At 43.3% G+C, this 27,794-nt stretch overlaps 1 protein-coding gene across 2 annotated transcripts in view; it reads left to right on the forward strand.

Annotated features, from left to right (window-relative positions):
- The first annotated feature begins 300 nt into the window (after window positions 1–300).
- Window positions 301–27,794, forward strand: part of wasf2 (WASP family member 2) — a 75,069-nt gene continuing 47,575 nt past the window's right edge. Inside the window, exons 1-2 of one of the 2 annotated variants that reach the window (XM_073028331.1) lie at window positions 311–423; window positions 25,384–25,529. The gene's annotated coding sequence lies outside the window, so the exon portion shown is untranslated. Of the gene's footprint in view, window positions 424–25,383; window positions 25,530–27,794 lie in introns of both variants that reach the window. The other variant, XM_073028330.1, reaches the window with a different exon arrangement.

The raw sequence follows: 27,794 nt of genomic DNA on the forward strand, positions 1-27,794 counted from the left end.
GGGGGGTACCCATCACGGACCACACCAAGTTCAGAGAGGGCCCTTCAAATATAACTTTTGTAAACAGAAGCATCTGCTTTATTTTTTCACTTATCAAGTATTAGATAGCAATTTCAGCTTAATTTATAATGGTTACGATGGACAAGTTCTAAAATGTAAAAATGTAATAGATCCGTAAGATTACAACTTTGCTTATCACCCCTTAACTACAAGCCAGCGATATCTTTGCCCCATACGTCATCCTACAGGAGGCGGAAATTCGACGTTTAGATTGACAGACACGACAGCCAATAGCGGTGTGGGAGCGGGCGGAAGTTGTTGCGGCTGGGCGGGTCTGCTGGTGCGGGCGTTGCTGGGCGATGGCGGACGGGCTGTAGGCGTCGGGCGGCGGCCTCGGGATCCCGAGTGGGAGCGGGCGGACAGGTGAGCGTCACTGGGGGATTCACCGTGACTGGGCCCTGCTTATAGGGCTCGGGGAGGCCCGTTCTTTCCTCCTTACCCGACCGGCAACTCCTCGGCGACCCGTCGGCCCATCGTCTCTGTAACTTCCCCTCATCCGGCTCTCCTCGACTCATTCACACCCTCTTCACCTCCCTTCCCTGTTTCGCCTCACCCATCCAACGCAACCTTTACCCCCTCTTCGCTCTCAATCCAACGCCCCTCTCATCCCTCAACCCATGCACTCCTCTCCTCACCCTCCACCTCATCCCATCGCCTCCCATTCAACCTCTTCCTCCACCTCACTACGTTAACTCGCCTTTACCCATCTGCCCTCCACCTCTCTCTCCTGTACTCCTTATCTCCCTCCCCACCTTTCCCTCCCATCTCACCACCTCTCTCAACCTATCCGCCCTATCCCCACCTATCTTCCTTTCCTCCACCAGTCAACTCATCCACCTCCCACCCGTAATCACCTCATCTCCCACCCCTCCTTTACATTCCCATCTCTCGATCCCCTCAACTGTCTCCACCTCGCCCATCTCCCTCCCATAACCCTCTCCTCATCTCCATCTCCCATGTATCCCCCCACCTGTACCTCCCTTATCCCCTTCAACCCATCTGCCCTATCCCCACCAACCCCCTCTCCACCTCTCAACTCATCCTCCTCCCTTCTCATCCTCCTGTAACCCCCTCCCTCCCATCCCTGACCTTTCCCTAACTACCTTCCTCTCTCCACCTCACCCCTCACCCTCCTTTCTGCCTCAACCCATCCACCTCATCCCCACCTCTCCTTTCACCCCATACCCCCCTCCTCTCCTTCCCATCTCCCAACCCCCTCCTCTCCTTCCCATCTCCCAACCCCCTCCTCTCCTTCCCATCTCCCAACCCCCTCCTCTCCTTCCCATCTCCCAACCCCCTCCTCTCCTTCCCATCTCCCAACCCCCTCCTCTCCTTCCCATCTCCCAACCCCCTCCTCTCCTTCCCATCTCCCAACCCCCTCCTCTCCTTCCCATCTCCCACCCCTCCTTCCTGTCTCTCCCATTGCTCCATCCTCCCAACTCCCTTTCCCTCCACCCTGGAACTCAACCCTTGGAGCCCATTCACATCTCTTGAGCTATAGCTCATTATATAACCTTCCTCTACTATGGACAGGATCTCTTACTGTTACTGTTTATCCTTCAAACACCACTTATAATATCTGGTCTTTAGTGCTGTTTGTGTGTGTGTGACAGTTAAATGTAATTTCACCAAAATGGTTTTGCTGAAACAGAATCAAGACATGATCAGCTGTGGTTGCTATTTAAACTCTCAGACTGGACCTTGTTTGAGGAAGGGAAACCTTTTACTTCCAGATTGAGCTTTCAATTTGAGGAAAACTCATTTTGCTGCTTTTAATATTGACTCAAAGATAATTCAAAGTAAACAGCATGGAACTGAGAAATTATTTTTGAGCAAACACTGCATTGTTGTGGCTTTCAGTGTGTTCCCTTGGCACTCTAAATAGCAGCTTTTTTTTCAGATTAGAATATGCCCTTAATAAATCAAAGTATGGGATGTTATGTTGAAGTTGTATAAGATGTTGGTGAGGCCTAATTGGGAGCACTGTGTGCAGTTTTGGTCACCCAGCTACAGGAAAAATGTAACTAATGTTGAAAGAGTACAGAGAAAATGCTGCCATGTCTGGAGGACCTGAGTTATAAGGAAAGATTGAATAGGTTAGGACTGTATTCCTTTGAACATAGAAGATTGAGAGGAGATTTGATAGATGTATACAAAAATTATGAGGGGTATAGACAGGGTAAATGTGTTTTTTTTCCCCCACTGAGGTTGGGTGGGACTACAATTAGTCATGGATTAAGGTGAAAAGTTTAAGAGGAACATGAGGGGAAACTTCTTCAGTCAGGGTGGTGAGAGTGTGGAACGAGCTGCCAGCACAAGTGGTGCCTGTGAGCTTAATTTCAACATTTAAGAGAAGTTTGGAGAGGCATATGGAAGGTAAGGGTGGGGAGGGCTCTTTCACTGGCATAGGTCGATGGGAGTTGACGGTTTAAATGGTTTTGGCATGGACTAGAAGGGCCTATTTCTCTGCTGTACTTCTCTATGATTCTAATATATTGAGCGATCTGGAGGTCGCCTGGGTCTAACCATTGGAGCCATCTGTCTCGCTCTTGCCCTTCAGTTCACAAGTCAGGGGGGCTTGTGAAAGCGACGCAGAGGAGTGTAATGTTGGAACAGCGAGTTGCTGTTCTCCCGCTCTCACTGTTGCAGGGGTGATCTCTCCTTTGCTGATGAGAGAGATACCAAAGTGCAGGGATGGACTGCAGTTTTTGATAGACTCTGGATCAAGCTCTCTATTGCTTGCATGGTTGGGGGTGGGGGGTGGAGGGATGCTTCTGGTTCAAGTAGGAGGTGGGGAAGCATTGATGCTGCTGTGTGGGAGAGGCGGCTTTGGGTTTCTTATAACTATCCCTTGAGAAAGGTCCTGACGAAGGGTCTTGACCTGAAACGTCGACTGCTCACACATTTCCGTAGATGCTGCCTCCAGCGTTTTATGTGTGTTGCCTTGGATTTCCAGCATCTGCAGATTTTCTCCTGTTAGTGTTACAGTCATTCATTCTTTGGGGTTTCTTGTTTTTTGGATGTCCCTGCGAAGAGGAAGGATTTCAAGGATGCCATTACACCACAATCAGCTTAATGGTAGTGGTCCATGGCATTAAAAAAAAAGGCTGGCAAGCCCTGATGGTAGGTCAAAAGCATTATGGAGAAGAATAGCTGTGAGGGACTGAAGTAATTTTTTAGTATATTTAACAATTTTTTAACAAGTTTATTTTGAAAGTTCCTTCACTATTTGAGTAGTTTTGTAAGGTTTTTGAGTGTTTCTAAATACTTCACGTAGTAGGCTGGTGGCATAGTGGCATCAGTGCCAGACTTCAGAGCGAAGGCTCCCGAGTTCGAATCGGGAGTGAAATGGGAGGGTTCAAACTTAGTCACACTTGCATTGAGACCTTAGTACGAAGCAAACTCTGGGCCTTCTTAACAATGCAAACTTTTCCTTGTTTGATTGCCCTTGTGTTAAACCGTTTCAGCTTTCTGTCAGGTACAGTGCTCTGGACTGAGTTGGATTGTGAGCATTTCACATGTCATCTGTGGCTAAATCCATGTCATTGGGTAATGGGTGGCAGGGTGGAGATTAGCCAAAGGAAGTGTAATGTGCTCCATGCCCCCGCTAGCCTGCTTAGCCCCCCCCCACCCCCAGTCAAGGTCACGTGAAGACATGGGAGCAGGTGGTGGATGGTCGTATGAGCAGCTAGTGTATATCGCAAGTCCTGGTTATGCAAACACTGATGCCAGGCAGACAATCTCTGAAGAGTATTGATAATAGCTGGGTCACCCGTTTTGTGAAGACACTGCCCATAAAAAGACAATTGCAAACCACTTCTGTAGAAGAATTTGCCAAGAACAGTCGTGGTCATGGAAAGACTGTGGTCATCTACATCATACGACACGGCACATAATGAACGAACATTTGTAGTTTCAAATTAACCTCAGTCGAATACAGAAAACCAGCAGCGAAGAGTGCTGTACTGTTGAAGGTGCCACCTTTTTGCTGATGTTGTTAAATAGTCTCTATCCTCAGTTAGATGTAAAGATATCAAGCTGTCAATTTTGTTTGTTGCAGGAGTGATGGCACTCTCTCCCTCACTAGTGAGAGAGTCTGTCTGAGATGTTGAAGTGTTGGGATGGACTCTAGATTATGGTCTCTGGGGCTTTGCTATTGCTTACATGGTGGGTGGTGGGGATTAATTCTTTTGCAGGAGGAAGTGGGGGGAAGGTTGGTGCTTTTGCTGCTGCTTGTGTGTGTGTGTGGGGGGGCTTTGGGGGTTCTACCATTTGTCATTCTTTGGGTTTTTTTCTCTTTCGTGGATGTCTGTGAAGAGTAAGAATTTCAGGTTGTATACCATATACATTCTGTGATATTAAACTGAACTATTTGAAGAGTCGAGGAGCTATCAGCACCTGGCCAACATCAAGAAAAAAAACTATTGTCATTATCTGCCAAAGCAAACTTCCAATCAGTACTGTGATTATGATTGTAATCAGGAGTCTGTTTCTCTTACATTGAAAATTATTTCATTCCGGTCTCTGGTGTCGCCACACGTTTCCATGGTGACTGCATGTCTTCTACAGTAGAGTGAGGCTTCCTTTGGTACTAGGTCCAAAAATAAAAGTTTGATTCCAGTGCAGAGTTGTTTTAACTTTCCATTTCCTCTTTTGCTAATATTATCGCACTCTCAGCTGTTGGGGAAGCTTGCTTTAGTTAACAGTTTAATTAGTGAAACGTATTAAAGAGCCACTACTACCTTTGTGAGTCTCACTTCTACAGCAAGCTAAAAACCAAGCACAGAGTGGGTGACGAGTGGCACAATTAGTGGAACTACTGCCTCACAGTCCAGTAACCTTCACCCAATCTGGTGCTCTCTGCGAGGAGTTTGTGTATTCGCCCTGTGATCGTGTGGGTTTCTACTGGGTGCTCTGGATTCCTTCCACGTTCCAAAGAGCCACAGAATCATTGAGTTATAGAGCACTACAGTGCAGAAACAGGCCCTTCTGCCCATCTAGTCCATGCCGAACTATTAATTCACCTAGTCCCATTGACCTCTACCTAGACCCTCCACAACCCTCCCATCAAAGTTCGCTCATTATGTGCCATGTCGTGTGATGTACATGATCATGGTCTTTCCATGACCATGATTGTTCTTGGCAAATATTTCTACAAAAGTGATTTGCTATTGTCGTCTTCTTGTGGGTAACCTGTGAGCTTTGTTCAGTGCTCCGGTTTTCTTTTACACCCCCGAGACACACAGGTTGAGTAAGTTCAAAGTGCGCACTTGTCTTTATTGTACCACCCTGAGACTCATTTCCTTGCAGACGTTCACAATAGTGCAAAGAGCTACAATAGGATCAGTGAAAACCTGTGCAGAAATAGAAGACAGGCATTTATTATCAGAGTGTACATCGGGTAGCCAATGTGCAAGAGAAGACAAACTGCAAATACAAAAACACATAATAATAACTAGTATTGAGGACATGAGTTGTAGAGTCCTTGAGAGTGAGTCCATGGGTTGTGGTGTCACTTCAGAGTTGAGGTGAGAGGTTATCCACGCTGGTTCAGGAGCCTGGTGATTGAAGGGTAATGAAAGTTCATGCCTCCTTCCCGATGGTAGCATGGAGGTCCATAGATTAATGAGGCACTGTAACTTGCCCCTGTTGTGGAAGGGAGGGGTAGAATCTTGTTGAAAAGAATCCAAACAGGACAAAAAATAGGATCAATCTATAGAGTTAGTGTAAAATGGGTGCTTGATGGTCATTCTGCAGTCTGGGCCAAAGGGCCACTTTCCGTGCTGTATTTATGACTGCTCCTCTAAAGTACTTTGATCTGAAGTCATGAAAGATGTAATATTGTTTGGATTGAGTTGAATGAGCACATCTACATGAAATGCTGTCGTAGGAAAACAGCATCCATCATCGGGGAGCCCCACCACCCACGTCATGCACTCTTGCTACTGCTGTCAGGTAGGAGGTACATGAGCCTCAGGACTTGTATCGGCGGGTTCAAGAACAGTTATTACCTCTCAACCATCAGGTTCTTAACATAAGAATGTAAGAAATAGGAGCAGGAGTAGGCTATCTGGCCCGTCAAGCCTGCTCCACCATTCAATAAGATCATGGCTCATCTGGCAATGCACTCATCTCCACCTACTTGCCTTTTCCCCATAACCCTTAATTTCCCTACTATGCAAAAATCTATCCGACCTTGTCTTATATATATTTACTGAGGTAGCCTCCACTGCTTTTTTTGGTCTGAGAATTCCACAGATAATGAAAGAGGATAACTTCACCCAACTTCACTTGCCCCATCATTGAACTGTTCCCACAATCAATGATCTCACTTTCAAAGACCATCTCATTATTTCATGTTCTTGTTATTTATTGCTATTTATTTATATTTGCATTTGCATTGGTTGGCTTCTGCACTCTGGTTGATCTTTCATTGATCCTGTTAGTTACTATTCTGTGCCCACAGGAAAATGAATCTCAGGGTTATATGTGGTGACGTGTATGTACTCTAATAAAATTTACTTCGGTGTTTTTTGAACTTTGAAGTTATGATTTGGGGTTAACAACATTGACACAGGACCTTGGCAATTATTTATTCATAGAAATACAGTGAGGAATAGGCTCTTCTGACCCAGCCACACTACCTTGCAATCTCCCTGATGATGGGACAGTTCACAATGACTAATTAACCTACCGACCAGTACGTCATTGGACTGTAGGAGGAAACCAGAGCACCTGGAGGAAACCTATGTGATCATGGGGAGAACGTACAAACTCCTTACAGGCAGCAGCATGGGTTGAACCCGGGTCACCTGTACTGTAAAGCGTTATGTTAATCTCTTATGCTACTGTGCCTTGTAAAAAGGAGTTGTGTGCAAACAAGTTAAGACAAAGAAAAGGTTATTAAATTATATTTTAACATTCAATGCAGAATGTATTCATGCACATATTCTTAACTTTTTTTAATGTTTCTTTTGTTTAACAAGGGTATGAAATGAACTTAATGAAACTAAGTTTCTGGGCAAATAATAGAGGCAAAAATAAAATCATAGAATGTTCGAGTCATAGAGAAGTACAGCACAGAAACAGGCTCTTCAGCCTATCTAGTCTGTGTTGACCTACCTAGACCCATTGACCTGCACTGGGGCCATAGCCTTCCACACCCTATCATCCATGTACTTATCCAGATTTCTCTTATTGTTGGAGATATTCTGGACCAGAACTACCTAAAGAAGGGAGGAGAATGTTCTGGGTTCATACTGCCCCTTGGAGACCTGTCAATCCCTTTTATTGTTTGGACTAGAAAGATATGAAAAAAATGTACATTTTTGTGTACCCTCTTTAGTGAGAGAGAGAGGGAGCCTGTGGGATGTTGGTGTTGGGATGGACTGTTTATTTGATGGTCTCTAAATCATGGTGGTTATTGCTTGCGTGGCAGGTGGTTGCGGGAGGGGGGTCTGGTACTTTTGCTGAGGCATATGTCGGGGAGGGTTGATGCTGCTGCTTATAGAGGGTGAGGGGGGCTTTGGGGTTCTGACATTTTCAGTCTTTCATTCTTTGGACATTTTCTTCTGTTTTGTGGATGTCTGTGAAGAGTAAGAATTTCGGGTTGTATACATTCTCTGGTATTAAATTGAACCATTGAACTGTTGTCCTGTAAAGGGGAAGTGAAGTAGAATTTAATAGAAGCATTGTTTTTAGCTTTAGTTGTCACATGCATTGAAACACACAGTAAAATGTGCCGCGTGCGTCAGGGGGCAGCCTGCAATTATTGCCATGCTTCATTGCCTGCCCACAACCGTCTTTGGAATGTCAGAGGAAACTGAAGCACACAGGTCATGTACAAACTCTTTACAGGTAATGCACCCTGATCATATAGCTGGCACACTGTAAAGTGTGATGCTAACCTCTATGCTACAGTTGTTAGTAGTCTTGTCCTTAGCTCGTTTATTATGTTTCATGTCGTATGACGTGGTGATCATGGTTTTTTCATGACCATGATTGTTCTTGGCAAGTTTTTCTACAGAAGTTGTTTGCCTTTGCCTTCTGGGCAGTGTCTTTACAAGATGGGTGACCCCAGCCACTATCAATACTCTTCAGAGGTTGTGTGCCTGGCGTCAGTGGTCGCATAATCATGACTTGTGATATGCTCCAGCTGCTCCCGTAGCTTCATGTGACCTTGATTTTGGGAGGGGGTGGTGGGGAGGGGCTTAGCAGATGCTACACCTTGCCCAAGGGTGACCTGCAGGCTAGTGGAGGGAAGGATCATCTTGCACCTCCTTTGGTAGAGACGTATCGTCAACTGCTTATCACGTCTTAATAAGCTGGTAAGGAAGGCGGGCTCTGTCGTGGGCAAAGTACTGGAGAGTTGAACATCGGTAGCTGAGCGAAGGGCGCTGAGTAGGCTACGGTCAATTATGGATAACTCTGAACATCCTCTACATAGCACCATCCAGAGACAGAGAAGCAGTTTCAGTGACAGGTTACTATCGATGCAATGCTCCTCAGACAGGATGAAGAGGTCAATACTCCCCAATGCCATTAGGCTTTACAATTCTACCGCCAGGACTTAAGAACTTTTTAAAAGCTATTATTAATGCTTTTTGAGATAGTGATTTAGATGCATATCATATTTTTTACTGAGTTAAGTATTGTATGTAATTAGTTTTGCTACAACAAGTGTATGGGACATTGGAAAAAAGTTGAATTTCCCCATGGGGATGAATAAAGTATCTATCTATCTATCTATCTATCTATCTAGTAGAGGCTCGATATCTGGCTCTAACGTCGTTTTCGGTGCAAAAGTTGAGTGCATGATTTGTTAACTCAACCTTATTTTAATAACCGTATTAACCCAAAGGATTATGATGAAGGCAGAAATACTTCTGACCATTTATTCTCAGTTGTATTATACTTAAATAGGTGCTAAATATTCCAGTGAAAAGGTTTCTAGCATCAGTAACTTGTTAGAATTAGAATAGTTCAGAATATTCAGAAATTGTTTTGTCATCTCCTTGTAGGTGTTTAATTGAACATGTCTTCATGGGTTATCTGTAAAAAGGTCATTAAGTAGTTAACTCTACAGATCTATGACCATTCATTAGGTCTATTCTGTGCTGTATCTCAATAAATGTATAATCACAGCACCATTTACTATGACCAATTAACCTACCAACTAGTATGTCTTCGTACTGTGGGAGGAAACCCACGTGGTCATGGGGAGAACGTACAAACTCCTTAAGGACAGTGGCAGAAATTGAACCTGCGTCACTGGTACTGTAAAGTGCAGAACTAACCACTACGCTACCATACTGCATCTTTCAAGCTACAGGGAAGGGGGAATGTATGGGCCACCGAGGAGGGAAGGTGCGTGGTAGGGTGAAACTGAAAGATACAGGCGATGGTCCTTGGTTGACAGAGTGTGGTGAAGATTTCTCAAACTAAACTGATCTGTTAGGAGAAGTAGGAAATAAAAGTCAAGTCAAGTTTATTGTCATTTAACATGTATGTCGTCAAACGAGACACTTTCAACCAATCGGTGTAAAGCACTGTAGTACACTTTCACAGTACACTTGTGAAAGTAAGGATAAAATCTACCAATGAATTGTGCATAAGTAAACAAAGTAAAGTGCATAAATTAAATATTGTAAGGTACAGTACAGATTAACCGGTGACACTTTGAATACGACACGGCAGGGAGCTCAGAAACCTAATGGGCTGAGGGAAGAAATTGATTCTCATCCTGACCATTCTTGTTTTTATGCAATGGAGTCTTCTACATAATGGTAGAAAGCCAAAGAGGATGTTGGATGGATGGGATCCTTGATAATACTAAGGGCCCTGCATACACAGCATTGCTGATAAATGTGCCTAACGACCCCTATGATCCTCTCAGCTGTTCTCACATTCCTTTGTAGGGACAACTGGTTCAATGTTTGAATTTTCCTATACCAGGTGGAGAGGCAACTTGTCAGGACGCTGTCAATGGTGCTCCTATAATATTTGGTTAAAAGCACTATTGAGAGCATCCTGACAGGTTGCAGGGAAGAGGAAAGCGGAAGTGTCAGATTAAAGCACTGCAGAAGCTGGAAATTTGAAATGCTGGAAATTCTCAGTTTGTCAAGTAGCATCTGTGGAGGAAGAAAAAGAAAACTACAGTTACAGGGTCATCATCTTCAGAACTAGTCCATATTGTTGCAAGCTTAATGGATTTCCCCACACAGGGTCCACAAACCCCTCAGCATAGAAAATGTTGGAGACCCCCCTGATTTAAGTACTGATGTAAGGTTACCTGCCTGAACTTGTTTGAATCGTTAAATCTGAGGTTGATAAATGAGCAAATTCAGAAAATCAATTGGCATTTCTCAAGCATATAATTGGGCTTCAGTGCAACGGTGGAAGAGGTCAAAAGCAGGAAAGGTGAGGAGAAATGAGGAATCGAAGTGAGACAACTGAATCAGATTAATACTGCAGATACATGTCGTGAAATTTGTTGACTTTGCAACAACAGTACAATGCAATACATAATACAGGTAAAAAACATGAATTTTAGTGCATGTATATACTAAAGTAAGTACTGCAACAGTAAAAGTAATAAAAAAAAAAGTAGGGAGGTGGTGTTCATGGGTTCAATGTCCATTCAGAAATCGTATGGCATAGGGGAAAAAGCTGTTCCTGAGTGTGTACCTTCAGGCTCCTGTACCTCCATCCTGATGGTAGTGAGAACAAGGTATGTCCTGGGTGAGAGGAGTCCTTAATGATGGATATCGCCTTTCTGAGGCATCACTCCTTGAAGATGTCCTGTATACTATGGAGGCTAGTGCTCATGATGGAGTTGACTAAGTTTACAACTCTGGCAGCTTATTTCAATCCTGTGGGTAGGCACCCCCGTCCCCCAGTGATACAGCCAGTTAGAATGCTCTCCACGGTACAGCTATAGAAATTTGTGAATGTTTTGGGTGATGTACCAAAGCTCCTCAAACTCCGAATGAAATATAGCCACTGTCATACCTTCTTTGTAACTGCTTCGATACGTTGGTTCCAGGATAGATCCTCTGAACCAGAGGATCCAGGATCCAGAAACTCAAAATTGCTTACTCTTTCCACTTCTGATTCCTCTACAAGGACTGGTGTGTATTTCCTTGTCTTAAGCTTTGAGTCACCAGAGGAGGTATTGTGTAACTTGGTCATCCAATCGGTGTTTCTCTTCTCAAGGGTAGAGGAGACCCTGTTATGCTGAACAGAAAAATCAGGCAGCTCCATGATACAGCTGATAGTTGCTTCTTGATGTCATCAGATACCCCGGTGGATCTCGAATGCTATCAGTGTGGAGTTTGCACAGCCTGTGTGTTACTGATGAAACTATCTGAAACTAGGTACAGTTCTTGCCTCTACACTGAAGGACAGATACGGTTCACTGGGTTGATTCCTGGGGTGTCGTGGTTGACATACAGAGAAAGATTGAGCAGGTTGGACCCATGACAATTGGAGTACAGAAAATGAGAGGTAATGTCATTGAAACATAAGATTGAGGGGCATTGATGGTGGATGTTGTGTTTCCCTGAGTGGGGCGTAATATCACAATAGTCACTTCCCATTTAAGATGGAGAGCTTGAGGACAATCATCTGAGTGTTTATTTATTTATTGAGATACAGTGTGGAATAGGCTCTTCTGGCCATTCGAGCCACGCTGCCCAGCATTTCCCCCGATTCTAATCCTAGCCTAATCACAGGACAATTTACAATGACCAATTGGCCTACCAACCAGTACGTGTTTGGATTGTGGGAGGAAACCAGAGCACCCGGAGGAAACCCACATGGTCATAAACTCCTTACAGACAACGATGGGAATTGAACCAGGGTCGCCTGTACTGTAAAACGTTATGCTAGCCACTATGCTATCATGCCACCCCTAGTGTGAATACTTGGAATTCTCTACCTCAGGGTGTGATGAAGGTATAGAAGGAGACTGGCAGATATAGAGTAGGGTGAGAGAATAGGAAGGTGTTTTGTTGGCCATGACTAGATCTGTCACAATTCAGTTGGCTTCCTCTTGCTCTTCTATGGGGAGGGGGGGGGGGAATGCTGATGGAATTTGTGGTGGCAGTGAACGTGGTAGAAATTGGGAACTAATTCACCAAATGTAATGATTAGTGGGATGGAAGGAGAATCCAAGGAATCTAGCTATGTTCAGGAGTGTGAGAGCAGAAGTACAGGAAATGGCACTTGAGCCCTATCAGTTCTGGAGGAGTGGAAACCGTTGTTATAAAAAGAAGGAATATCTGGGAAGCACTGTGTGTGGAAAGTTTTGTTACTAGAGGAAGAGAAACAATAAGAAAGAAATACTATCAGGAGGTTGGGTAGGAGGAGGTACCATCAAGATGCTTACGGCTTTAAAAATGGACATTGGATGTCTCCTGAGATGAGGGAGATTTGAAAGGCACAGGAAGAGCCCACGATGGACCCCATGAAATTGTTGCAGGGTGGAAATAGCATACTTGCAGGAGCAGAAGGCGATTCAGCTATCAGTGCACCAGGTAAAGAAGTGAGGGTGGACCCTAAATAGGATTGAGAAGAATCTTTCCACACAGATATGATCAACTTAGGCTCTGTAACTACTTTTTTTTGATTAGAGGAAAGATAATTTATTCACTTTCATGGTAAGGTCTCACACAAAATGCTGCAGGAGCTCAGGAGGTTGGGCAGCATCTACGGAGGGGAAATATACAGTCTTGATGAGGGGCCTCAACTGGACTATCTGTTCCCCTCTGACCTGAGTTCCTCCAGCATTTTGTGTGTGTTACTCTGGATTTCCAGCATAGAACATAACAGTTCATGAACAGACCCTACAGCCCGCAATGTTGTGCGGAACCAGCTAAAAAGTAAATCTAACCCACCCCCCACAAAACACTAATCCCTCCTACCTACACAATGTTCACATCCCTCCATCTTCCTCACATTCACGTGCCTATCTAAAAGTCATTTAAAAGCCTCTATATATTTGCCTCTACCACCATATCAGGCAGGTTCAGCAGAATCGCTTGTGTTTATAGAAGGGTCTCTGTTAAGAAGAGGCAAAAGGACCTCAAATTAATTTTCCCGCCTTCAGACTAATTGGAGAAGTGCTATACTTGTGTTCTTTTGCTTGTTATGTGTTATATTCTGGACATTTTGTATCCACTACTTGTGAAAGCATCACATGCTTCATATGACATTTTTTTCTGTTGAATTGTGATGGATGGCAAAATCCAGGGATTGTTGGAGATGTCACAGAGTTGCCCTTTATTCTTGTGGCTCGCAACTGGAGAGCTCTTAACCAATCAAGAGAGCAGTGTTCCAAAGTTGGCAAGCACAGTGAAATATAACTCAATGCATAAAGCAAGGAACGAATATAAATGTGTACAGTTCTAACCATAGTCCCCATAAAGCAGCAAACAGCCCAGGCCTTGTTTGTCGAAGGGCATGGAATTTAAAAACATTGTGTTCACTGGAATTCAGAAAAATTACAGGGTGGGGTGGGGGGAGACTTTCATTGAAACCTACCATGTCTTGAAAGGCCTAGTTAGAGTGGACATAGAGAGGATGTTTCCTATAGTGGGACAATCTAGGACCAAAGGGCGCAGTGTCAGTATAGAACAGACCCCTCAGTTAATAGTATTGGTCCAAGGCTTAAAAAAGGTTGAGAACACCTGGTATAGAAGGACGTCCCTTTACAACAGATGTGAGGTGGAATTTCTTTAGCCGGGGGTAGTGAATCTCTGGAATTCATTGCAACAGATGGCTGTGGAGGCCAAGTCATTGGGTATATTTAAAGCAGAAGTTGAGTGGTTCATGATTAGTAAGGGCGTCAAAGGATACAGGATTGAGTTCAAGAGCCGAGATGTAATGTTAAGCTATATAGGACCCTTATCAGACCCCACGTGGAGTACTGTGCTCAGTTTTGGTCATCTCACTACAGGAAGGATGTGGAAACTATAGAAAGGGTGCAGAGGAGATTTACAAGAATGTTGCCTGGATTTACAAGAGTGTTGCCTTATGAGAATATCCTTGGAGCAATGGAGGATGAGAGGTGACCTGATAGAGGTGTATAAGATGATGAGAGGTGTTGATTGTGTGGATAGTCAAAGGTTTTTTCCCAGGCTGAAATGGCTAACACAAGCCGGCACAGTTTTAAGGTGCTTGGAAGAAGGTACAGAGATGTCATGGGTAAGTTTTTTTACTCGGAGAGTGGTGAGTGCGTGGAATGGGCTGTCGGCAATGGTGGTGAAGGCAGGTATAATGGGGTCTTCTAAGAGACTCCTGGATAGGTACATGGAGCTTAGAAAAATAGAGGGCTATGGGTAACCCTAGGTAATTTGGAAAGTAAATACATGTTTGGCATGGCATTGTGGGCCAAAGGGCTTGTATTGTGCTGTAGGTTTTCTGTGTTTCTATGCTACAGGGAGAATGGATTTGAAAGGAATAATAAATCAGCTATGATGGAATGGGGGAGCAAACTCAATAGACCAAATGGCCCAATTTTGCTCCCATGTCTTAGTGTCTTAGAAACATAGAGGACAGAAACAGGCCCTTTGCCCTAGTCATTTAAACTGCCTACTCTCATCCACCTGTACCCTGACCATGGCCCTCCATACCCTACCATCCATGTCCGTATCCAAATTTCTCCTTAAGCATTGAAATTGTTGAAGTTTCAAAAACTCTTAACTGATTTGACTGCCATTATAAACCTCAGAGATTAAGTTTTAGGTGTGGAATGCTCGTGTAATTGAGATTGCCCCAGTATGAATTCATGGAACACTTCATGCAGTTTGCTGTTTCTGTCTGTGAAGCCTTCTTGCTGCTCAGTGATGTAGCTAACCAAGAGACCACAATTTGACTCTTGGTGGTTGACAAATAGTGGTCTAGTTAGTTTAAATAGTGCTCCAAAATATGCCAGAGTTTGAGCACTGTAGATGGGTGGGGCAAGTAAAACTCTGCACTCTCTTAACAGGAAGTAAATGTGCTGGCGGTTCAGAGCAGTGAACTGTGTGGGGGAAGGGAAACAGCAAGTCTTTCTTCATTGCTTTTGTCGGCTGTCTGTGTAGGTTGGGAGGGACGTAATGAAAATTCATTACCAGCGGCTTACGGCAAATACTATCTATCAAAACCTGAATGTTTTGGACATCCATTCAGATGTCTGGAAACCAGGAATAAATGTCCCCAATTTTCCCACAGATTTTCTTTTAAATGTTACTTTTAAATGCAAAGCTATGGGATTTTTGTAATTATTGGCTGGGCTGGAGCTGCGGGACTTTGATGTAGGAGCTGGCTGGTATTTAAGGGAACTTCAGTTTTGCAGTGTGTAGGAAGTAGCACCAGCGAGTCACACAACTGGTGAATACCCACTGAGGTTGTTTTTGACACCTTAACTGAAACATTAAAAGTTTGATTCTACAGAATATCAGCTTGCCTTCTCATTTATGAAGTTAATGCTTTTGTTTTAAATTGCGTTTTCAGAAGGATCCTTTGATTTTGCACAAACTTGTGCTGCATGAATGCAGCCCATGAAATGTTACTTTGCTCAAAGCTACATATTGATTTTCTTGTAAATCTTTCACTGCCTTAAATTTGACATTTGACCTTGTTGGTTCTACGTTCAAGAGGCATCCTTCCATTCGGTATCCTGTTACAACTGTCCAACTATGAGTCGACCTTCATTCTGGGGTGAATTGCTCTGGCAAGACTGGCGTGCATTTCTTGTTATTCGCTGCCCTGAGAAGGTGACACCAGCGAACAGTGCTACCACGGATGACATCCGCCAGATGGTCCACAAAACTCTTTTCTTTCACCTCTTTTGCATCTTTTTCTTTTAAATGTTGCTCTGGTACTGTTGGAGCCTGTGATCTACAGTTCGATGGTGTGTTTTTGGGCTGATTGAGCGATCTGACGCTTGTCTGTCTCCAAGAAGGTTCCAGCAGGTGAGCCTCGAGTCCTAGAAGCTTAGAGATGGGGCAAGAGCCCACAGTCAATTCTCTTTCTCACTGATTAAAGTGTTGAGGAAGATTGAAATCACTGAGGCAAATCTGGAAGGCGAGCAAGTGTTCAGCACCATCTACCAGCCTGTTTGCTAGAGGGAGGTGTAAGCGTGTGATGGCATCTTCCTCTTTTTCTTGCTTTCTCTCGTCCTTCCCGAGGGAAGACCTCGCATTTAAGACCCCTTTCTCCCCCAATGCTGTCGGACAATGATACCTATGTTCTGGGTCTGTGGTTTGTGGATTGGACTGTAGTTCCTGGTCACTCCTTTTTCTATTGCTACTTTATTTTGGATGGCTTTGAATTGGGGTGGCCTGTAGATAATGAACACTGAGCTGAAATGAATATGGGCTTTGATTTTTGTGTTTAATTTTGAGTTGTCGTTCATTCATTCTTGTTGGAGTTTGAGAGATTTGATTTTTGTGTGTAGGAGTTGGGTTGGTGTTTTTTTCCGAAAGGACTTTTTGGTGTTTCTTTGTTTCGTTGACTGTGGGAGAAATGAATCTCAGGGTTGTATACTGCGTACACACTTTGATAAATGTACTTTGAATCCTTTGGATCTTTTAATGTTGTATGGCTTTGATTCCCTAAGAGATTACTGCACCATCTAGGACATGCCCTCTTCTCACTGGGAGGAGGTCCAGGAGCCTGAAGAAGCACACTCCATATTTTATGTATTTGTTTATTGAGGTACGATGTGAATAGGCCCTTCCAATCGTGATTTAACCCTGGCCTAATCACAGGACAAATTACAATGACCAATTAACCTAGCAATCAGTAGGTCTTTGGAACACGGGAAACCGGAGCACCCGGAGGAAACCCACGCGGTGATAGGGAGAATGCACAAACTCCTTACAGGCAGTGGTAGGAATTTAACCCAGTTCCCCTGTACTGTAGAGCTTTGTGCTAACTATGCTACCACGCTGTCCTATCAATAGTATTATTTCCTGCATTTAAAAAATGTGAATTAAGATTAATTTCTCATTGATTAGACCTCTGCTTGTCCTTTTAATCTAATTATTTTGATATATTCCAGGTTCAAGAACAGCTCCATCCCTTTAACCGTTTGGTTCTTGAACCATCAGGCAAAACCCTAATAACTACAGTTTAGCATCACTGTGACCACTTAGGACTAAAATTTGGACATTTTTGTTCTAATTGTATACTGGTCATAATTATGTATGATTTATGTTTATACTGTTTTTGTGAATGCTGCTTATCTGATGCTATGCACCTTTGCTGCTGCTGTGCATTTTGCTCTGCACCTGTGCTTACATGTACTTGTGCATGTGTGAACAATAAACTCAACCTTGACTTTAGAGCAGGATTTATGGTCACACTGAAGAGCGGAGTTGTTTAAGGTAGCTCCTCGAGGGCAACTCTCCTAAAAGTTGAGGTGCATGAGACTCCCGGTGTTGCAACTCAAATCAAGCTGCTGAAGGAACTCAGAAGATCAGGCAGCATCGGTGAAGGCTGAATTATGATCAGGTTTATTAGCACTGACATCTGTTGTGAAATTTGTTGTTCTGGGGCCTCAGTGCACTGTAAAACTTAAAAAAAAATTACTGCAGTTACAAAAAGAAATAGAACAAACTTGTGCAAAAATGTGAGTTGGTACTCATGGGTTTAATATCCATTCAAAAATCTGATGCCAGTAGGGAAGAAGCTGCTCCTAAAATGTTGAGTGTGTCTTCAAGCTCCCATACCTCCTCCCTGATGGTAGTAATGAGAAGAGGGCATGTCATGCTTAGTGGAGGTCCTTCATGATGGACATGCCTTTTTGAGGCATCACCCTTTGAAGATGTCCTTGATGGTGAGGAGGCCAGTGTCTATGATGGATCTGGCTGAGTTTGCAACCCTCTGCAACTTATTCCAGTCCTGTGCAATGGCCTCTTCATACCAGTCAGAATGCTTTCCATGATACATCTGTAGAAATTTGCTGTAGAGATCTTGTTGACATAAAAAGTAAATGTAGCTGCTGGTACGCCATGCCTCCTTTGTAATTGTATCTCCATCACTCTTGGCCCAGAACATCAACAATGCCTTTACATATTTAGATGCTGCCTGACCCACTGATTTTCTCCAGCGCCTAGTATTTTTCCGCCTCAAGAAAGTACCAAGGATTTTCAGCCTAAGCTGTTTGAAACTTAGTTTTGAACACAGTCTTTGTCATAAGCATCACATAGTCTGCAGATGCTGGAAGTCTGAAGCAACACACGCACAAAATGCAGGAAGAACTCAGCTGGTCAGGTGGCGCATATGGAAATGAGTAGATCCTCGATGTTTTGGGCCAAGATCCTTCAGGACTGGAAAGGAAGAGGGAAGATGTCCTGGAGCCATGTTTCTGCAAACAAGCAACAGTTCCTTATCTCGTGCAAGTGCAGCTGCAGATGAATGCAGTCCAGCTCGTCTTCCACTGAGCAAACACTGGAGGGTCCAGCCCCCAACTCAGTACAGAATCCATTTGGCACACAGCCAGCTCTGGCATTCCCTTCTCCAGCGGCTGCAGCGGGTGATTGTGAGGCACAGCAGAGGCCACGCAGCTCCCCGGCCATCAGTTTCGCCAACAGATGGGTGAATTGGACTGGCAATATTCTACTTTACCAATATCCAACAGAGTCTCTGTGATCACAACAAAAACATTCTGCTCCATCCATTGGATCGTGCACTGTTACTGACACTTTTTACCTTGTGTGGCTTGCAGCCATTGAGCACATCTACATGAAACACTGTCATCGGAAAGACCTCATCATGCTCTCTTCTCACTGTGGCCACGAGGGAGAAGGTGTATGAGCCTCAGGACTCACACCACCAGGTTCAAGAACAGTTACTACCTCTCTACCGTCAGGCCCTTGAACAAAAAGGGAACAAGTGAGTACATACACTCACCCATCCATTGGGATGTTCCCACAAACAGACTCTTTATCTCATATTCTCGTTATTTATTGCTATTTATATTTGAATCTGCACAATTTATTATCTTTTGCATTCTGGCTGATCTTTTTTTGATCCTGTTACAGCTACTATTCTATAGATTTGTTGAATATGCTTGCAGGAGAATGAATCTCAAGGTTGTATATGGTGACATATACGGTATGTACTTTGATAATAAAATATACTTTGAACTTTGGCTGAAGTAGCTGCCACATTTTGTGTGGCAATGTCAGCTCCTCCTCTATTCAGCAACTTGCTAGTGGGGTATTCTCACTCAAAGTTGTAACTTGGGGTGCAGTGAAATGCATTGAAGGAGCTTTCGAAAAGTATGTTCTTTTTCCATGGGTGAGTAGCAAATTATCTTGTGTTTGCTGCTTAATGCCAGCTTTGTTTTTTATTGAACAATGTTGTGTAAATGTAGTTCAGTGATCTTACCTATCTTTTTTTTAATAAACTTATTATGCCTTTAGATTTGGTGAAACAGCTTAGGGCTGACAATATCAGATAAGCATCTGTCTGCATTTCTCTCTCACATTGACCATGATGTCATTTATTCTCTCCTGCCTTTGATCCTATCACAGACTTTTTCTTTTGTCAGCTTCCCTTTTCTTTTGTCAAACTTCTGTTTTTTGACTTTTTAACAGCCGCTATTATAAAATCATCACAGACACGTTAGCTGCTCATCTCTCTATATTTACTGCCATTACACCACTGATATTTCGAGCAGCAATGAAGGTCCTCCATCTCTGGTGGTGTTCAGGGTTTCCTTTGTCATGTCAGCAGCTTCCTCTTGGTTTTCACCACTGTCATATCACACTCAGGATTCTTCATTGCTGTTTCCATAACGATTTTGTTTTGCCACTCAGGCTTGTTAACCCTGAGCTGAAGCCCAGAACCAGGAGGACCGGTGGACCACTCGTAGTCTGGCCTCTACCCTTTGACCTGTTTGGCATGGGTGACCCTACCCAGAGCCAAAGCATAAAGCCCTGACTCCAGACAGCGTAGCTCTCTGGGCCACTGAGGCACACAAGCCTCCAAACCCTATGACAAGGTTTTGATTTTCTTGGAAGATAAAAATTAGCTTAATAGAAGCTAATTTTAAAGATCAGCTTTATTTGTCACATGTACATTGAAGCATATAGTGAAATGTGTGTCATTTGTGCAAATGACCAACACAGTCTGAATGTGTGCTGGGACTCAGGCATGCAAATACATTGGACTTTTCATTTAATAACTTGAGGGGAGCTATTTGGAAATAGATCCATAAGTTGGATGTCGGTAATGCAGAGCAGACAGTACTGGACAGTATTTATTCCTCAACACACATAAAATGCTGTAGGAATTCAGCAGGTCACACCAACGTCTATGTAAATGAATAAACAGTTGAAATTTCAGGCTGAGACCCTTCATCAGGACTGGAAAGGAAGGGGGAAGACGGCAAAATAAAAAAGGTGGGGGGAGGGAGGAGCGGCTAGCCGGAAGGTGATAGGTGAAGCCAGGTGGGTGGGAAAGGTCAAGGGCTGGAGAAGAAGAAATCTGACAGGAGAGGTGAGTGAACCATCGGAGAAAAGGAGGAGGGGACCCGGGGGAAGAAATAGGCAGGTGAGATGAGGTTAAAGGTTATGGTGAGGAGTAGAGGAAGTTGGGAGGAGAGGTTGATGGGGAAATGGATAATTGTGCCATCAGGTTGGAGGCTACTTAGGCGGGGTATAAGGTATTACTCCTCCACCCTAAGGCACTTCGGTTTTGGTAGCTTGTCAGTGTTACCCTCCAGTAGTGGCTCCAATTAGCAAGTATTTCACGTGGTGAAATCCTTTGGTCACCAGTGGTTGTAAAAGCAATGAGATAAAATGCATACCTGCCTTGGAAACCATACCTCAGGAAAGATGCATTGACCCAAGTACTTTTATCCAAATTGTTTGCGAATTTATTCTAAATGTTTTAAAGTGTGAAAGTGCTAACAGAACAGTTTATCTGGCGTGAAAGTCATAATATCAGAGCTGAATCTTTTTTGAGTGGAATTGGGAAGCACATTTTTCGTTATATTTTGAGCAAGTTTGACAGTCTCAAAATAAAAATGTTGGATTTGTGTTAAGAGGGTATTTTTCAAAGAACAAAAATCAGGGCGTGGAGATGAGAACAACACACTCAAAATGCTGGTGGAACACAGCAGGCCAGGCAGCATCTATTAGGAGAAGCACTGTCGACGTTTCGGGCCGAGACCCTTCGTCAATGGAGATGAGGTAGTGATTTGCTGTGTTCTGATTCAATGGCGAAACAGAGTTGTGTTGATGGGCTTGCTAGTGTTGATGTTCCTGTGGCACATTGTAGACTGGTATAAAGTGGATCTCAAAGGTTCATTTTATTATCAAAGTCTGTATGCAGAATACAACTCTTCTCCAGATGACCATGAAATACAGAAAACTGTAAGTATTTGAAAGAAAGACATCACCCCCTCCAATGAAAAGAACAAGAAACTCGCAAACCCCTAACATCCCCAACCCATTCCCTCACACGAAAACTTAACAGATCACAGAAAATCCAATCCACCAATTTGCGACAGGAAAGAATGAACACTTTTGCCGAGGCTCTGGTTAAACATTCCTCTGTGATTTGTTGCCTTGCTCTCATTGCTGAGAGGAAACACAACTGTGACTTGTTGGAATTGTGTGCAATTAAATCTGAGTAAGATTATAACCAGAGCAGGTTGGTAGCTGCATCGTTTCTGGGTTCTGTTGTTGAGAAAAGAATGAATTCCTTAGAGTGCATGAATTAAAGATAATTAATAAACACACACAAAACACCGGAGGAACTCAGCAGGTTAGGCAGCATCTATGGAAAAGAATAAACAGACGGCATTTCTGCTGACCTGGAAGGGTCTTGCCTGAAATGTCAACTATCTGTTTCCAGCAACTGCAGACTTTCTCGTGTTTGTAATTATTTTTGCTTTTTAAGCTTTAATATGTAGGTTTGGGTGTAGGGTAGAGATACATCTCTACCAAAGGAGGTGTCAAGACACTTCTTCCTTCTACTAGCCTGCAGGTCACTCTTGGGCAAAGTGTAGCACTTGCTTAGCCACCGGATCAGGGTCACGTGAAGCCAGGGTGGATTGTCGTATGAGTGGCTGGTGCATATCTCAAGTCGTGATTATGCAACCACTGATACTAGCAGACAGTCTCTGAAGAGTATTGATTATCATACCCTATTGTAAAGATACTGCTCAGAAGGCAGCAGTGGAAAGACCATGATTGCCCACGTCATACGACATGGCACATCATGACGTAGATTTAGTGATGCACGTGGATATGAGCAACCTGTGCTGAGCAGCAAATAATAAACATCTGAAGAATGAACATAGTGAGCTGACGTGTGATGAGATGTTTTCAACCTGAAGCTGTTTCTTTCTCCATTCATGCGCTCTGACCTTGAGTATGTCTTGCATTTTAATTTCTGACATCTGCACTATTATTTTGATTTTCAAGCAATTTTTGCAAAATGTAACTAAGTTTTGATTATTAATTCTTTGTGCTATCACATTTTAGGACAGGGGTTCCCAAGCTGGGGTCCACGGACCCCTTTGTTAATGGTAAGGATCCATGGCATTAAAAAAAAAAGGTTGGGCTTTGTTTTAGGGGTATGGAGGGCTATGATCTTGGTGTGGGTCAATGAGACTATGTAGTATAATAGTTTGCCATGGACTAGATGAGTGTAGTGGCATCCGCACGGGACTTTGAGGTGAGTGGTCCCGGGTTCAGATCCGGCGGCTCCTTACATGCTTTCTGTCTTTGTTGGGTTGAATGTCGAGCTAGCAACTCGGCCTTGCCAGAAAAGCAGACAAATGCTGAAGAAACGGCAAGGTTGTCGGAGAGGAAAAACAACATGAACGAGATGGGTCAAAAGGCCTGCTTCTGAGCTTTGGTGCTCCATGACTTTATTCCAGGCAACGTGTGATACCGGAGGGATTATATAATATTTACTGAACCAAAAGTGAAGTATTTAGTTTGTTGTCATTCTGTGAATTAATTTCATGGTTTATTTTGAGGTAAAAATCTTCACTGTAACCACACTAAATTAATATTTGACCCTATTTTATTTACCCTTCAGACTTTATGAATGCTCTGTAACAATATGCAACATGAAATGTTATTTTAGAGTGATCACACGTTTACAAGGAGGCTTGCCAGAAGAATGCATTCATCTTCAGGATCCCCACTATCCTTGCCGTGTTCAGAATCAGGTTTAATATCACCGGCATGTCATGAAATTTGTTATTTTACGGCAGCAATATATTGCAATGCATATTAATAGAAACTACAAATTACAATAAGTAATAAAATATAAACTAGTGTAAAAAGAATTTTAAAAAAACTAAATGGTGAGGCAGTGTTCATGGGTTCATTGTCCATTCATAAAACTGATGGCAGAGGGGAAGAATTTGTTCCTGAAAAGTTGGATGTGTGTCTTCGAGCTCCTGTACCTTGCCCCGATGGTAGCAATGAGAATGAGGCATGTCCTGCACCACCTTTTGAATGTGTCCTCTGCTATGGAGGCTAGTGCCCATGATGGAGCTGGCAGTTTCCAATGTTCTGCAGCTTTTTCATGATCCTGTGCAGTGGCCCCTCCGTACCAGAGGGTGATGCAGCCAGTTGGAATGCTCTCCATGGTACACCTGTAGAAATTTACAAGTGACATTGGTGACATCCCAAATCTCCTCAAACTCTTAATGAAATAAGGCCGCTCTTGTGCCGCCTTTGTCGCTGCATCGATATTTTGGGCCCAGGATAGATATGTCCTCATACATTCAGAAACTTGAAATTGCTGACCTTTCCACTGCTGATCTCTCTGAGGACCAGTTTGTGTTCCCTCAACTTCCCCTTTCTGAAGTCCGCAGTCAATTCCTCGGTCTTACTGTTGATGTGCGCAAGGTTGCTGATATGACACTCAACTAGCTGATTGCTCTTGTACACACCTCCTGGTCATCTGAAATTCTGCCAGCAATAGTTGTGTTGTCAGCAGATTTATAGATGGTGTTTGAGCTGTGTCTTGCCACACCGCTCTGGGTATAGAGAGAGTGCAGCAGTGGATTAAGCACACATCCTTGAGGTATGCCAGTTTTGATTGTCAGCAAGGAGTAGAAGTTACTTCTGATTTACACTGACTATGGTCTCCTGGTTGGGAAGTTAAGGATCCAGTTTTAGAGGGAAGGACAGAGGCCCAGGTTTTGGAACTGAGGGTATAGTTGTGTTGAACACTGAGCAGTAATCAACAATCACAGCCTGATGTAGGTTTTACTATTGTCCAAGGCTGAGTGGAGAGCCAGTGAGATTGCATCAGCTGTAGACCAATTTTTGCAATCGGTAAATTGCTGCAGGTTCAGTTCCCTGCTTTGGGAGGAGCTGCGGCATTACCAACCTGTCAAAGCACTTCATCACAGTAGATGAGTACAACTTGGTGATAGTCATTGAGGCATCTCGCCCTGCTCTTCTTGGGCACTGGTATGATTGTCACCCTTTTGAAGCAGGTGGGAACTTCCAACTGCAGCACAGAGAGATTGAAAATGTCCTTGAACACCCCCACCAGTTGGTTGGCACATTTTCAGAGCCCTGGCAGGTGCATCATCTGAGCCTGACATCTTGAAAGATGTTCTAGTGTCAGCCTCTGAAACAGAGATCACAGGGTCACCAGATGCTGCAGGAATTCGTACAGTTACAGTTTTATTTTCTCTTTTCAAGTCATGCATAAAAAACATTGAGCTCATCTAGGAGTGAAGCATCACAGCCATTCGTGATGTTAGGTTTTGCTTTGTAGGAGGTAATGGCCTGCAAACCCTGCCCGAGCTGACGTGCATCCAATTTCATCTCTATCTTCAGTTGTATTTGTTGTCCACTCTTAAAATAACCTTCTGTACATCATGCCTGGACTTCTTGTATAGTTCTGGATCACCGCTCTGAATGCCTCAGCAGGCTATAAATCTTCTGGTTCATCCATGGCTTTCGTTTTTGGTATGCCTTGTATGTTCTTGAAGGTACATGCCTATTCAAACAGGTCTTGATGAGGTCGGTAAAACTGTGGCGCATTCATTCAGATTCAAAAATGAATCCCCGAATATTGTCCTGTCCACCAATTCAGAGCAATCATGTAAGCGCCCCACTGACTCCCTTGACCATACTTTGGCGGTCCTCCCCACTGGTGCTGCTGTCTTTAGTCTCTGTTTATACACTGGGAATAAAAGTACAGGCAGGTGATTGGACTTCCCAAAGTGTGGGCATAGATTGGCACGGTAAGTGTTCTTGATGGTGGTATAACAGTGATCAAGTGTGTTAGCTCCTCTGGTTCCACAGTTGATATGTTGGTGTCTCTTCTTACTATTATCATCAGGCAGGAGGTACAGGAGCCTTGGGTCCCACACCACCAGGTTCAAGAACAGTTCAACCATCAGGCTTATGAACCAGCATGGATAGCTTCACTCACCTCAACACTGAACTGGTTCCACAACCTATGGACTCGTTTTGAACAATCTTTATGTTCGTAATATTTATTTTAATTTGCACAATTTGTCTTTTGCACATTGGTTGTTTGTCAGTCTTCATTTATACAGTGAATTCTGGTTAATTGGGACTACTTGGATTACTTCATAATTCTTAACTTCTTGTAGTGAAATCGTTTCATTTTCACTCCTGGCTGTTTGTGGCATCTCTGAATGCTTGAAGCCACGGTGAGCAAAGCAGTTCTGAATTGTCTTGCTGCTTATTTTTTGCCAACTATCTGTGACAAAAGTCACCGCTTTTTGAATACAAACATGCAACTGATGCTATTTAAAAACTATTCGCTCTGCTCTAAGCACTGTGTAGTGTTTAATGGCTACACAAGTGCACTCGATTTACTCTAGTTAGAAACTGTTCAGCAAGTCTCCTGCCCCAGTTAAGCAGCATAGTGTCCCAAATAAACTATTTTTCTGATTTTGGTGTTTGTTCTTTGAGTTGTCCCAAATAAGCGCTGCTCCAATTAACCGATGGCCTAATTAACCAGAATCCACTTTTTTCATTCTAATGTATTTCTTAATTTTTCTGTAAATGCCTGCAAGAAAATGAACTTGTATATGGTGACATATGTACTTTGATCATTTACTTAACTTTGATATTGTAGTGTTGTTTTAAATCTAGCATATATTTCCCCCGTAATTTCTAATTGATAAAATTAAGACAGTAAACTTGGGTGAAGATGGTGAGGGGCGGGGTCAGGTTGCCACATGCATAGGGAATAATACAATAACTGTATAAGGAAGTGGGCTGGTGTATAGTTGCCAGTACACGTTGGAGCGAATACAACCTGTGGATGTGTCAGATAAATTTTGACAGTCTTTGCAAATTTGCCACAGCTGTTTCCACAGTGAAGTGCAAGAAGGATTGCAGTGCTTCCGATAGGAAATCTGTATTCATTGTACTGAGTAAGATGTTGGCAATCTGGGCGTTATTAACCCAATGCTTCAGAGCACAAGTATGTGAGACATCTTGCTGAAACGTGCTGGGTCAATGGTCTGAACACTTCCATTGTCTATGTACACCATATAGAAATAAAATTTTCAAGAATAGCTCTTACATCAGTGAACTCATCAGTACTCAGTTTAACTCTTTCTGTGCTGCATCTTGAGCCACAAGTTCCAGCAGATCTTTGTGCATTGATTGTTAGATTTCTTCCGTCATTTGTTTGTCAAAAATATAATTTTCTCAATTTACTCCTATCTTTTTAAAGAATAATCATCTTGAAATAGTATTTTCCTGACACATACCTCCTGTGGGAATTGTGTAAATGCTGATGTGTTTGGACATCCTCATTATTTGGGGTATAACCTCAGCTATTTATATACCAACGGCTTTACTGTAATTTGAGTTATTTAGAAGGCAAGCATTAGAGTGAGGACCTTTTCATGGCTTTGTTTCTACGGTTATGCCTACATGTATAGATTATTAAACTATTTTTTCCCCCAGATTCAGCTATTCACTCAGTCTTTTAAGTGTCCCTGATGCTTTATGATGTCCTTGGTTCATGGGACGTATCAGATTTAAAAGTTCAAAGTACCTTTATCATCGAAGTATATGTACTATATACAGTGAGGGTCATCTTACCGGCAGCCACAAGACAAACCCCAATAGAACTCATTTTAAAAAAATCAAATGCCCAGTGTGCAGGGGGAAAGATCAAACCATGCAAACAATAAAAGTAAGCAAATAACATTCAGAACTGAAGTTCACAAAGTGGGTCCACAGCCACAGAGTCAGTTATTACTGCAACCGATCCAGGAGCCCATTAGTTGCAGGACAAGCTCTGTTCATCACAAAGTGAGTAAACCTCACAGAGGGGTGGGCCAGTCTTCAGCTCGCTGTTCTGAACCAGACACCCTGACCTTTTCAATCTGGCACGGTGCTGAAATTGGCCAAACTTTGGGTTGTTTTTCGCTCTCGGACCTGCACCCTGCCACTGCGATGTGCTCTTGGACCCTGGACCCGCTACCTCAATTCAGCCTGAACCCGACCTTTCCAATTCAGCCAGCGCTCAAATCGATCAATCCTCTGCTTGTTCCTCGCTGTCGAGTGTGGACCCTGGCGCCTGTAAGCAATCAAACAGCCCTGGCTCAACATATTGTAGAACTTAAATAACGTTTGAAATAAAATATTCAACTTGGTACAGAGGTCAGCATATTAGGTACATATCTTGTATGAATGGAGATTTATTGGTGTGTTCTGTGTCGTCATGTGATGTAGAATATAACAGTGTGGCTCCTGCAGTAT

The sequence above is a fragment of the Hemitrygon akajei genome, chromosome 24 (assembly GCF_048418815.1).
Source record: "Hemitrygon akajei chromosome 24, sHemAka1.3, whole genome shotgun sequence".
Lineage (NCBI taxonomy): Eukaryota > Metazoa > Chordata > Chondrichthyes > Myliobatiformes > Dasyatidae > Hemitrygon > Hemitrygon akajei.